This window comes from Hordeum vulgare, chromosome 7H (genome assembly GCF_904849725.1).
Source record: "Hordeum vulgare subsp. vulgare chromosome 7H, MorexV3_pseudomolecules_assembly, whole genome shotgun sequence".
In the NCBI taxonomy this organism is placed as follows: Eukaryota; Viridiplantae; Streptophyta; class Magnoliopsida; order Poales; family Poaceae; genus Hordeum; species Hordeum vulgare.
Window position 1 is genome coordinate 108,575,396 of NC_058524.1, and position 14,017 is coordinate 108,589,412.

The window sequence follows — 14,017 nt, forward strand, 5'->3', positions numbered from 1 at the left end:
AACAATCTATAAGGGATTGACAACCCCTTCATAGCGTTGGGAGCAAGCTTTTTGTGTTTGTGCAGGCACTTGTGATACGCCTTCACTTGATCGATACCTTGGTTCTCAAAACTGAGGGAAATACTTACCACCGCTGTGCTACATCACCCTTTCCGCTTCGAGGGAACACCAACGCAAGGCTCCAAGGCCACGGCGAAATCCATTGCATATTCCTGGTGCCGTTGCTAAGGAGTAGCAAGAACAGACTCCCGTCCGCACGTGTTTCTGGTGCCGTTGGAAGGTCTTTTGTTGCATCACCTTGTGCATGACGTGGTTTCCTCCCTCTTCCCCATGACGCGGTTTCCTCCCTCTTCCCCTTGTGCGTGCAGGTGCACCACCTAGGAGACCATGGCTCCATTTGCATCTTCCGCTGTCCCGGGTCTCCAACCCTAGGCGTGCTGACGCTATGGAAGTGGAAGGTATCTCTCTTCCTCTCCTAATGCTCTGCCCTGGGTGCTGTCCACCACCGCAATAGCCATCAAATTTGTGACAAGAAAACTGAAATTTTCTTCCTTCACACAAGAGAGGAGAGGAGTGCTTAGGCCCCCCTTGCGTCGGATTCTGATTTCTTTATCAGGTTGTGATGTTGCTTGTGGTTTGCACGGGCCTCGGAGCTCTGCGGGTTCCTCGACACGAGGCAGATCAGGTGGGCTCGTTTGCCCCCAAAATGTAGCTCAATTCGCATGCGTGTGATGCTTTGTTCAGTTCAGTTAGTTGTGCAGTTCACTATGAGCCCAACTGAACTTTGTTTTCAGAATTTATTCGGTGCAGGTGTAATCGCCTTTGCACCTGTTAGTACCATGGAGTTATTTAGAAGTTGATTCATGCCATGATTTGGGGATTTGCTATATGAATATTCAACTGTTGATTGATGTATGGACCAACATTTCAGGAAGTTATAGAGGTTGTTTCCGAATAATAGAAAGAGTGATGTAGGCTATATAGATTGAATGACTGGAAATTTGATCTGCAAGTAGAACCCGTGTTATTGCAAATTAGCAATCACAATACACAGTTATCTGCTCATACAACATTCTACCTCATTTAGAAACCTTATATTTCCTAATGTTCAGTACGTCTTTCTCTGTCAACTTTTATGATCCAATCATGTTATTTCATGGAATTCCCATACATCTTGGAGTCGGAATTTGCATTCTATGGAGCCATAAATATAATGATTCTCCGACAGTCTTCTTAATTCCATCAGCCCTAGTGATCAGGAAAAAGCACTCTAGCAGCAGGTGCCTTGCTAGTCTATTGTTTATATATAACAGGCACGGTTGCTTTTTTCAAAAAAAAAAAAAAACAGCTACACATCAGATTTGCATGGTTCTTACTAGTCCCTCCATCTCATAATATAAGAGCATTTTGCAAACTATTTTAGCTTGCAAAACGCTGTTATATTGTGGGCTGGAGGGAGTAGTTTGTTGTTTGCTTGTCTATAAGTATATAACAGACACACTTCCTTTTTTTGATATGTGACAATGAGTTCATGTGTAGCATCTGTTTGTAATTGTAAAATTCTGCCAAACTAATGGTACAGAAAAAATGCAATTATTAGTGGCATCTGTATGTAGTTACTTTATGAGATTAGAGATATTTATGTTTTGGAACTAATTCCTAACATTGGTATTGGACAGGAGGGGTTTAATCACCCGCAATTTGAAGGATGCAGTTGATTTGTTTCACCAAAGGTTTGGTGTAAGTTGTTGCATTAAACTCATTCCGTTCATCACGTGGTTATACTTTTAGGATGATATCCATTGTTCTTGCCCATGTATATTACTGTGATATACCTTGGTACACTCAACCCAAATTTGTGTTTATTTTGGTAATGTTCCGCAACTAGTTTCTTGTACCTTTCTGATTTCTGAACATACCTTCATGTCGAGCTCCCCAATCCTTGTATCATGTAGAAAGGCTGAATGTTCACATTTAGCCAAATTATGAGGTTATGTTGTAACTCTGCATAATACATGTCTTCTAATATTCATGTGTTACTTTATGCTCAACCAACTAGATTTTTTGTTAATAATATATTGGTGTGGTGAAGTGAAATAACTTTCCAGTATTCGTAATATTGCAATCATCTTCAATATGCTAATCTCACACATCTTAAACTTACGCAGATGACATTTGTGTGTGCATTAAGCAGAGAGTTCCACCCCTATAAGCCAGATCCAGCTCCATTGCTTCATATTTGCTCCAGTTGGGACATTCCACCAACCGAGGTGATCATGGTTGGTGACAGCCTCAAGGATGATGTGAGCATTTTTCATCCCATTTTGTAGCTGAGCATATAAACGATTCCTATGCAGTTTACTTTGTGCCATGGTTTGAGTTATCAAGGCATACTATCGGGATTCCTAAATTAGTGTAGATATTATGAGTTCAAAATTTGAAAGCTCCACAGTTAGTTATAGTTTCATACTTCCATCATACCCATGAATCAAAAGGAATTGTGCTTGTGCTGCTTTCCCTAAATGCTCCTTAATTCTAGTACTTACATAAGCTGGAGTTCAGGACAATTTTCATGAATCTTAAACTTTTCTGGTAGCTTGTGCATGTGTACTGATTCATTTGCCTAACCTTTGAAAACCTTGCGCAGATCGTTTGTGGAAAGAGAGCAGGAGCATTCACTTGCCTACTTGACGAAATAGGGCGATACGGCCCCCGCGATTCTTTGCCTTAAGATGTTAAGCCTGACTTCATGGTGTCTTCACTCCCCGAAGTACTGCCGGTGCTGGAGGAGCATTTCGATTTGGCTCCAGTGTCTGTCGCCGAGAGTAGAATATGACGGAAACGTCGCTACTGAAAAAAGTTACAACTACTTGTATTGCGTACTCATATATATATAGGGTATAAGATCGGTAGAGAGTGAGTCGGTTTGAACTTTATAGCCCAGGACGACGTCGTGATAACCAGGATGACAAAATAGAGTTGAGAGAAAAACAAGTTGTTAGTGCTACCAGCTGGAAGTCAGAGTTAGATAAAGTTGCAAAGTCCTGTTGACATCCAATGGCATGGACTTAAAGTAGACATAAGATTTTCTAACTTTCATAGTTAGATCATATTCATATGATGCCAGGATTAATCACTACGGATCTTACAAAAATGCAACTTTCTTTAACAAATTTGCATTCATGTTAGTCAATTAGATGCAAGAAATGAACATGTTAAAGATGATTAACATGGCAAGCATATGCATGCGTGAAAATACACATTATATAGTGCAAAACTCACATAGGATGCAAATGCACAAGAGTTATAGGTCAATGACTATGATCGTGTGAAGTTTATAAGTTTTAACAGATTCTATCAGTTATGTTATGGTGCACTTTTAACAGATTCTATCAGTTCTAACAGATTCTATAAGTTTTAACAGATTCTATCAGTTCTATTAGTTATACACTAGTGGCACATCGTCAACTAGTGCGCCATTAGTAAGCCAGAGCACATGGGTAAATATACCCCCTAGGAGGCATACTAATGGCGCACCATGAGCTATACTAATGGCGCACCATGAGCTATACTAATGGCGCACCATGAGCTAGCTATACTAATGGCGCACCATGAGCTATACTAATGGCGCACTGCCTGGTGCGCCATTAGTATACCAGATACTAATGGTGCACCTGTGGTGCGCCATTAGTAAAAAATTCTAATGGCATGATGCTAGTGGCGCACCTGTAGTGTGCCATTAGTAGCCAAAACAGGTGCGCCACTAGCACGCCTTTTCCTAGTAGTGACACTAGATGCATGGTGGATAGCGGTTGATGTGTGGATTAATACTAGTAGATGCAGAAAGTATCGGTCTACTTGTCTCGGACGTGATGCCTATATGTATGATCATTGCCTTAGATATCGTCATGACTTTGCGCGGTTCTATCAATTGCTCGATAGTAATTTGTTCACCCACCGTAATATTTTCTATTTTGAGAGAAGCCTCTAGTGAACACTATGGCCCCCGGGTCTACTTCACACCATATTTTCATCCTTGCTCTTTTACTTCGTTGCACTTTCCGCCTTCAGATCTCACTTTGCAATCAATCTTGAAGGGATTGACAACCCCTTTCTAGCGTTGGGTGCAAGCTCTTTTGTGTTTGTGCAGGTACTCTGGACTTGACGCGATTCTCCTGTTGGATTGATACCTTGGTTCTCAAACTGGGGGAAGTACTTACTGCTCCTGTGCTGCATCGCCCTTTCCTCTTCAACGGAAAAACCAACGCAAGCTCAAGAGATGACGGAAGGTTTCTGTCGCCATAGCAGAAGGATTTCTAGCATCGTTGCCGGGGAGAATCAAGTCGAGAACTCATCCAAGTAAGTGTCGCAAACTCATCTCTTGCATTTAACTTTTTGCCTCTCGTTTTCCTCTCCCCCACTTCTGAAAAACAAAAAATTCCAAAAATATTTGGCTTTTTCGTTTGCCTTTCCTTTGCTTGTGTGCTATGTGCCTTCAATATGGTTGCATCTTCGCTTGCTAAAAATCTATTGATATGGATCCTCATCCACTTGCTAATCTCTTTAAGAGATCCAATTATATTGAACCAATTGCTAGTGAGTTGAGTGCACTTGACTTTCTCTATGGAGTTTTGCTTGAGATGCGTGAATCTGAAAATCGTGATGAAGAAATTTATGAAGTGATTCACGAGGGCTCCTTGAATGAAAATCATGATTGCAATGATTTCATTATAAATTCTATTAATGACAATCATGCTAAAAATATGCAAATACCTAAGCTTGGGGATGCTAGTTTTGCTATGTCCACTACTTGTTGCAATGATCATGATTGGGGTAATGATTTTACTTATGATCTTGAAAATTTGTTTAAGCCTCGTGATGAATATGATGTTTGGAATAAGATTGAAAGTTGGTTTTGAGAAGTCATGACTTTAGTTGATGATAATCCCACTATTTTTGAAAAGTGTCAAGTTTGCATGCATGTGGATCATGAAAAGAATATCCTTTGGGATAGCCATATTGTTGAATTTTAATATGATCCCACATGTAATTGCTATGAGAGAGGAAAATATTGTGGTAGAAACTTTCATGTTACCAAATTACCTCTCGTTATGTTGCGATTGATATTGTCTCTTTCTTCTTCCTTGCATTTGGTAACTATTGGTTGTCTTGCCAATTTGTTTTCCTATAAAATGCCTATGCATAGGAAGTATGTTAGACTTAGATGTGATTTTCACATGCTTTATGATGCTCTCGTTGTGCTTCAATTCTAGTCTTTTGTTAGAGCATCGTTGAATTATCAATGCCTAGCTAAGGGCGTTAAACAATAGCGCTTGTTGGGAGGCAACCCAATGAATTTATCTTTTTCTTTCTGTTTTGTTGAGTCCAAACCATCATAATTATATTATGATTGTGGTTTTTGTGTTTCTTTTTGTGTTTGAGCCAAGCAAAACCTTTATGATTAGTTTGGTGATGGTTGTTTGATTCTGCTGGAATAAGACAGAAACTTTTCGCTCACGAGATTATTATTCATTTTTATTCAGAAAGAGATTTTGAGTTTATTCTTTTTTCTGCTGGTTTATATGCATTTTTTCCAGGCAGTCGTAATTGTTCTGAACTTTTGAGGTACCAGAAGTATACGAAGTATACAGATTGCTACAGACTGGTCTGTTTTTGGCAGATTCTGTTTTTGTTGAGTTGGTTGCTTGTTTTGAGGAAACTATGGATAGTATCGGGGGGCACTAGCCATGGAAAAGTGAGAATAAAGTAATCTAACACCAATATAAATAGAAATCAAGATTGCTACAGTACCTAAAGAAGTGGTAGTTTGTTTTCTTGTGCTAATGATATCACGAGTTTCTGTTTAAGTTTTGTGTTGTGAAGTTTTCAAGTTTTGGGTGATGTTCTCATGGACAAAGGGATAAAGAGTGGAAAGAGCTCAAGCTTGGGGATGCCCAAGGCATCCCAATCCAAATTCAGGGACAACCAAAATCCTAAGCTTGGGGATGCCCCGGGAAGGCATCCCCTCTTTCGTCTTCAATCCATCGGTAACATTACTTGGAACTATATTTTTATTCACCACATGATATGTGTTTTGCTTGGAGCGTCTTGTATCGTAGGAGTCTTTTCTTTTTGTTGTGTCACAATCATCCTTGCTGCACACGTTTTGAGAGAGACATGCACTCATCGTGATTTTGCTAGAATGCTCATCGTGCTTCACTTATATCTTTTGAGCTAGATAATTTTGCTCTATGTGCTTCACTTAGATCTTTTAGAGCACGGCGGTGCGTGACTTGGTAGTTGGCTTGTGCTATGAAAGTAGTCCCACAGATGATAGGTACCCAATGAGGATACAAAAAGCTCCATCTTCATGTGCATCGAGTAGAAAGAAAGCTTTGATTCCTCTCAATTAGGTTTGAGACGTGGATTTGGTAATATTAAGAGTTATGTTAGTATGGTGTTGTGAATCTAGAAACACTTGTGTTGAAGCTAGTGATTCCCGTAACATGCACGTATGGTGAACCGCTATCTTAGGCAGTCGGAGCATAATAGATCTATTGATTGTCATCCTTTGCGTTGAGGTCGGGATCGCCCGATGGTTTACACCTACCAACCCTTCCCCTAGGAGTATGCGTTTAGTACTTTGTTTCAACTACTAATAAAAAATTTCGCAACAAGTATGTGAGTTCTTCATGACTAATTTGAGTCCATGGTATAGATGCACTTTCACCTTCCACCATTGATAGCCTCTCTAGTGCCGCGCAACTTTCGCCGGTGCACAAACCTGTTGGGGAACGTCGCATGGGAAACAAAAAATATCCTACGCGCACGAAGACCTATCATGGTGATGTCCATCTACGAGAGGGGATTTCCGATCTACGTACCCTTGTAGATCGCACAGCAGAAGTGTTAGTGAACGCGGTCGATGTAGTGGAACTTCCTCACGTCCCTCGATCCGCCCCGCGAACCGTCCCACGAACCGTCCCGCTATCCGTCCCACGATCCGCTCCGATCTAGTGCCGAACGGACGGCACCTCCGCGTTCGGCACACATACAGTTCGACGATGATCTCGGCCTTCTTGATCCAGCAAGAGAGACAGAGAGGTAGATGAGTTCTCCGGCAGCGTGACGGCGCTCCGGAGGTTGGTGGTGATCTAATCTCAGCAGGGCTCCGCCCGAGCTCCGCAGAAACGCGATCTAGAGGAAAAACCATGGAGGTATGTGGTCGGGCTGCCGTGGAAAAAGTTGTCTCAAATCAGCCCTAATACCTCCGTATATATAGGAGGGAGGGGGAGGGAAGAGGCAGCCTCAAACCCTCAAGGTTTGGCCGAAATTGGAGGTGGAGGAGTCCTACTCCAATCCTACTTGGAGTAGGATTCCACCTTCCCACTTGGAAACTCTTTCCACCTTGTGTTTTTTCCTTCTCAAACCTTATGGGACTTAGTGGGAACTTATTCCAGCCCACTAGGGGCTGGTTTATCTCTTCCCATAGCCCATAAGACCCCTTGGGGCGTGACACCCCTCCCGATGGTCCCCGGCACCCCTCCCGGCACTGCCGGTACACTACCCATGAGCCCAAAACTTTTCCGGTGACCAAAACAGGATTTCCTATATATCAATTTTTACCTCCGGACCATTCCGGAGCTCCTCGTGACGTCCTGGATCTCATCCGGGACTACGAACATCATTCGGTAACCAACCATATAACTCAAATACGCATAAAACAACGTCGAACCTTAAGTGTGCAGACCTGCGGGTTCGAGAACTATGTAGACATGACCCGAGTGACTCCTCGGTCAATATCCAATAGCGGGACCTGGATGCCCATATTGGATCCTACATATTCTCCGAAGATCTTATCAGTTGAACCTCAGTGTCAAGGATTCATATAATCCTGTATGTCATTCCGTTTGTCCTTCGGTATGTTACTTGCCCGAGATTCGATCGTCAGTATCCGCTTACCTATTTCAATCTCGTTTACCGACAAGTCTATTTACTCGTTCCGTAATACAAGATCCCGCAACTTACACTAAGTCACATTGCTTGCAAGGCTTGTGTGTGATGTTGTATTACCGAGTGGGCCCCGAGATACCTCTCCGTCACACGGAGTGACAAATCCCAGTCTCGATCCATACTAACTCAACGAACACCTTCGGAGATACCTGTAGAGCATCTTTATAGTCACCCAGTTACGTTGCGACGTTTGATACACACAAAGCATTCCTCCGGTGTCAGTGAGTTATATGATCTCATGGTCATAGGAACAAATACTTGACACGTAGAAAACAGTAGCAACAAAATGACACGATCAACATGCTACGTCTATTAGTTTGGGGCTAGTCCATCACATGATTCTGCTAATGATGTGATCCCGTTATCAAGTGACAACACTTGCCTATGGTCAGGAAACCTTGACCATCTTTGATCAACGAGCTAGTCAACTAGAGGTCTACTAGGGACAGTGTTTTGTCTATGTATCCACACATGCACTGTGTTTCCAATCAATACAATTATAGCATGGATAATAAACGATTATCATGAAGAAAGAAATATAATAATAACTAATTTATTATTGCCTCTAGGGCATATTTCCAACAGTCTCCCACTTGCACTAGAGTCAATAATCTAGTTCACATCACCATGTGATTCCAACGAATCCAACACCCATATAGTTATGGGGTCTAATCACGTCTTGCTCGTCAGAGAGGTTTTAGTCAACGGTTCTGAAACTTTCAGATCCGTGTGTTCTTTACAAATCTTTATGTCATCTTATAGATGGTGCTACTATGTGCTATTCGGAAATACTCCAAATATCTACTCTACTATACGAATCCGTTTCACTACTCATAGTTATTCGAATTAGTGTCAATGCTTGCATCGATGTAACCCTTTACGACGAAGTTTTTAACCACCTCCATAATCGAGAAAAATTCCTTAGTCCATCAGTTACTAAGGATAAATTTTGACCGCTGCTAGTTATTCAATCATGGATCACTCTCTGTACCTCTCAACAAACTTTGAGTCAAGGCACACATCAGGTGCGGTACCCAGCATGGCATACTTCAGATTCTACGGCCAAGACATAGAAGATGACCTTCGTCTATTCTCTTTATTCTGTCGGGGTCAGGTTTTGAATCTTACTCTAATTCACACCTCACAACGCAACCAAGAACTCCTTCTTTGCTGATCTATTTTGAACTCCTTCAAAAACTTGTCAAGGCATGCATCTTGTTGAAACTTCTATTAAGCGCTTTCGATCTACCTCCATAGATCTTTGATGCTCAACGTTCAAGTAGCGCAATCCAGGTATTCCTTTGAAAACTCCTTTCAAACAACCTTGTATGCTTTACAGAAATTCTACATTACTTCTAATCCACAATATGTCAACCACATATACTTATCAGAAATTCTATAGTGCTCCCACTCACTTCTTTGGAAATACAAGTTTCTCATAAACCTTGTACAAACCCAAAATCTTTGATCATCTCATCAAAGTGTATATTCCAACTCCGAGATGCTTGCACGAGTCCATTGAAGAATCGCTGGAGCTTGCATACTTGCTAGTATCTTTAGGATCGACAAAACCTCCTGGTTGTATCACATACAATGTTTGCTCAAGGAAACCGTCGTGGAAACAATGTTTTGACCTCCTATGTGCAATATTTCATAAATAATGCAGGAACTACTAACATAATTCTAACAAACTTTTAGCATCGCTACGAGTGACAAAGTCTCATCATAGTCAACTGTTTGATCTTGTCGGAAACATCTTTGCGACAAGTCGAGCTTTTCTTAATAGTGACTTATCACCATCATCGTCTGTCTTCCTTTTAAAGATCCATCTTTACTCAATAGTCTTATGACCATCAAGTAGTTCTTCCAAAGTCTACACTTTTTTTTCATACATGGATCCTCTCTTGGATTTCATGGCTTCCAACCATTTGTCGGAATCCGGGCCCACCATTGCTTTCTCCATAACTCGTAGGTTCACTGTTGCTCAACAACATGACCTCCAAGACAGGGTTACCGTACCACTCTGCAGTAGTACGCGACCTTGTCAACCTACGAGGCTTGTAGTAACTTGGTCCGATGCTCGATGATCACCATCATCAGCTTTCACTTCAATTGGTGTAGGCGCCACAGGAACAACTTCTTGCGCCCTGCTACACACTGGTTGAAGTGATGGTTCAATAACCTCATCAAGTTCTACCACCCTCCCACTCAATTCTTTCGAGAGAAACCTTTCCTCTAGAAAGGATCCGTTTCTAGAAACAAACACTTTGCATTTGGATCTGAGATCTACCCAACTGTTTTGGATATCCTATGAAGACGCATTTATCCGCTTTGGGTTCGAGCTTATCAGACTGAAACTTTTTCACATAAGTGTCGAAGCCCCAAACTTTCAAGAAACGACAGTTTAGATTTCTCTAAACCTCGGTCTATATTGTGTCATCTCAACGGAAATACGCGGTACCCTATTTAAAGTGAATGCGGTTGTCTCTAATGCATAACCCAGAAACGATAGTGGTAATTCGATAAGAGACATCATAGCATGCACCATACCAAATAGTGCATGGCTATGACGTTCAGGCACATCATCACACTATGATGTTCCAGGTGGCATGAACTGCGAAACAATTTCCACATTGTCTTAACTGCGTACCAAAACTCGTAACTCAGATATTCATTTCTATGATCATATCGTAGACAGTTTATCCTCTTGTTACGACGAACTTCACTCCGAAACAGAATTGAACTTTTCAATATTTCACACTTGTCATTCATTAAGTAAATACTCTTGTATCTACTTAAATCGTCATTGAAGTAAGAACATAATGATATCCACTGTGTGCCTCAGCACCCATTGGACTGCATACATCAAAATGTATCACTTCCAACAAGTTACTATCTTGTTTCATCTCAATGAAAACAAGGCCTTGCTCATGTGGTATGATATGCATGTCACTAATGATTCAAAATCAAGTGAGTATAAAGATCCATCAGCATGGAGCCTCTTCATGCAATTTATACCAACATGACTCAAGCGGCAGTGCCACAAGTAAGTGGTACTATCATCATTACCTCATATCTTTTGGCACCAATATCATGGACATGTGTAACACTACGACAGAGATTCAATAAACCATTGAAGGTGATTATTCAAGCAAATAGAGTAACCATTATTCTCTTTAAATGAATAATCGTATTGCAATAAACACGATCCAATCATGTTCATGCTTAACGCAAGCACCAAATAACAATTATTTAGGTTTAACACCAACCCCGATGGCAGAGGGAGAGTGCGACGTTTGATCATATCAACCTTGGAAACACTTCCAACACGTATCGTCACCTCGCCTTTAGCTAGTCTCCATTTATGCCGTAGCTTTCATTTCGTGTTACTAATCACTTAGCAACCGAACCGGTATCCAATACCCTCATGCTACTAGGAGTACTAGTAAAGTACAAATCAACATCATGTATATCAAATATACTTCTTTCAACTTTTGCCATCCTTCTTTATCTACCAAGTATCTAGAGTTGCTCCGCCTCAGTGACCGTTCCCCTCACAACAGAAGCACTTAGTCCCGGGCTTGGGTTTAATCTGGGGTCTCTTCATTAGTGGAGCAACTGCTTTGCCGTTTCACGAAGTATCCCTTCTAGCCCTTGCCTTTCTCGAAACTTAGTGGTTTTACGAACCATCAACTATTGATGCTCCTTCTTGATTTCTACTTTCGCAGTGTCAAACATCGTGAATCGCTCAAGGATCATTGTATCTATCCTTGATATGTTATAGTTCATCGTGAAGCTCTCACAGCTTGGTGGCAGTGACTTTGGAGAACCATCACTATCTTATCTGGAAGATCAACTCCCACTTGATTCAAGCGATTGTTGTACTCAGATAATCCGAGCACACGCTCAACGATTGAGCTTTTCTCCTTTACTTCGTGGACAAAGAATCTTGTCGGAGGTCTCATACCTCTTAACAAGGGCACAAGCATGAAATCACAATTTCATATCTTTAGAACATCCCTTATGTTCCGTGACGTTTCAAAACGTCTTCGGTGCCTTGCTTCTAAGCCATTAAGTATTTTGTACTGAACTATCGTGTAGTCAACAGAAACGTGTATGTCGGATGTTCACAACATCTACAGACGACGCTCGAGGTGCAGCACACCGAGTGGTGCATTAAGGACATAAGCCTTCTGCGCAGCAACGAGGACAATCCTCGGTTTTACAGACTCATCCTGCAAAGTTTGCTACTATCAACTTTCAACTAAATTTTCTCTAGGAACATATAAAAACAGCAGAGCTATAGCGCAAGCTACATCGTAATTCGCAAAGACCATTAGACTATGTTCATGACAATTAGTTCAATTAATCATATTACTTAAGAACTCCCACTCAAAAAGTACATCTCTCTAGTCATTTGAGTGGTACATGATCCAAATCCACTATCTCAAGTCCGATCATCACGTGAGTCGAGAATAGTTTCAGTGGTAAGCATCTCTATGCTAATCATATCAACTATACGATTCATGCTGGACCTTTCGGTCTCGTGTGTTCCGAGGCCATGTCTGCACATGCTAGGCTCGTCAAGCTTAACCCAAGTGTTCCGCGTGTGCAACTGTTTTGCACCCGTTGTATGTGAACGTTGAGTCTATCACACCCGATCATCACGTGGTGTCTCGAAATGAAGAACTGTCGCAATGGTGCATGGTCGGGGAGAACATAATTTCGTCTTGAAATTTTAGTGAGAGATCACCTCATAATGCTACCGTCGTTCTAAGCAAGATAAGGTGCATAAAGGATTAACATCACATGCAATTCATAAGTGACATGATATGGCCATCATCATGCGCTTCTTGATCTCCATCACCAAAGCACCGACACGATCTTCTTGTCACCGGCATCCCACCATGATCTCCATCATCATGATCTCCATAAACATGTCGCCATCGGGGTTGTCGTGCTACTCATGCTATTACTACTAAAGCTACGTCCTAGCAATATAGTAAACGCATCTGCAAGCACAAACGTTAGTTTAAAGAAAACCCTATGGCTCCTGCCGGTTGCCGTACCATCGACGTGCAAGTCGATATTAACTATTACAACATGATCATCTCATACATCTAATATATCACATCACATCGTTGGCCATATCACATCACAAGCATACCCTACAAAAACAAGTTAGACGTCCTCTAATTGTTGTTGCATGTTTTACGTGGTGACCATGGGTATCTAGTAGGATCACATCTTACTTACGCAAACACCACAACGGAGATATATGAATTGCTATTTAACCTCATCCAAGGACCTCCTCGGTCAAATCCGATTCAACTACAGTTGGAGAAACCGACACTCGCCAGTCATCTTTGAGCAACGGAGTTACTCGTAGCGATGAAACTAGTCTCTCGTAAGCGTACGAGTAATGTCGGTCCGAGCCATTTCAATCCAACAATACCGCGGAATCAAGAAAAGACTAAGGAGGGCAGCAAAACGCACATCACCGCCCACAAAAACTTTTTTGTTCTACTCGAGAAGACATCTACGCATGAACCTAGCTCTCATACCACTGTTGGGGAACGTCGCATGGGAAACAAAAAATTTCCTACGCGCACGAAGACCTGTCATGGTGATGTCCATCTACGAGAGGGGATTTCCGATCTACGTACCCTTGTAGATCGCACAGCAAAAGCGTTAGTGAACGCGGTTGATGTAGTGGAACTTCCTCACGTCCCTCGATCCGCCCCGCGAACCGTCCCTTGAACCGTCCCGCAATCCGTCCGACGATCCGCTCCGATCTAGTGCCGAACGGACGGCACCTCCGCGTTCAGCACACGTACAGATCGACGATGATCTCGGCCTTCTTGATCCAGCAAGAGAGACGGAGAGGTAGATGAGTTCTCCGGCAGCGTGACAGCGCTCCGGAAGTTGGTGGTGATCTAATCTCAGCAGGGCTTCGCCCGAGCTCCGCAGAAACGCGATCTAGAGGAAAAAACGTGGAGGTATG

General features: G+C 42.0%; 1 pseudogene; it reads left to right on the forward strand.

Annotated features, from left to right (window-relative positions):
- The first annotated feature begins 635 nt into the window (after window positions 1-635).
- LOC123408417 lies at window positions 636-2,840 on the forward strand (annotated as a pseudogene).
- Window positions 2,841-14,017: the final 11,177 nt, after the last annotated feature.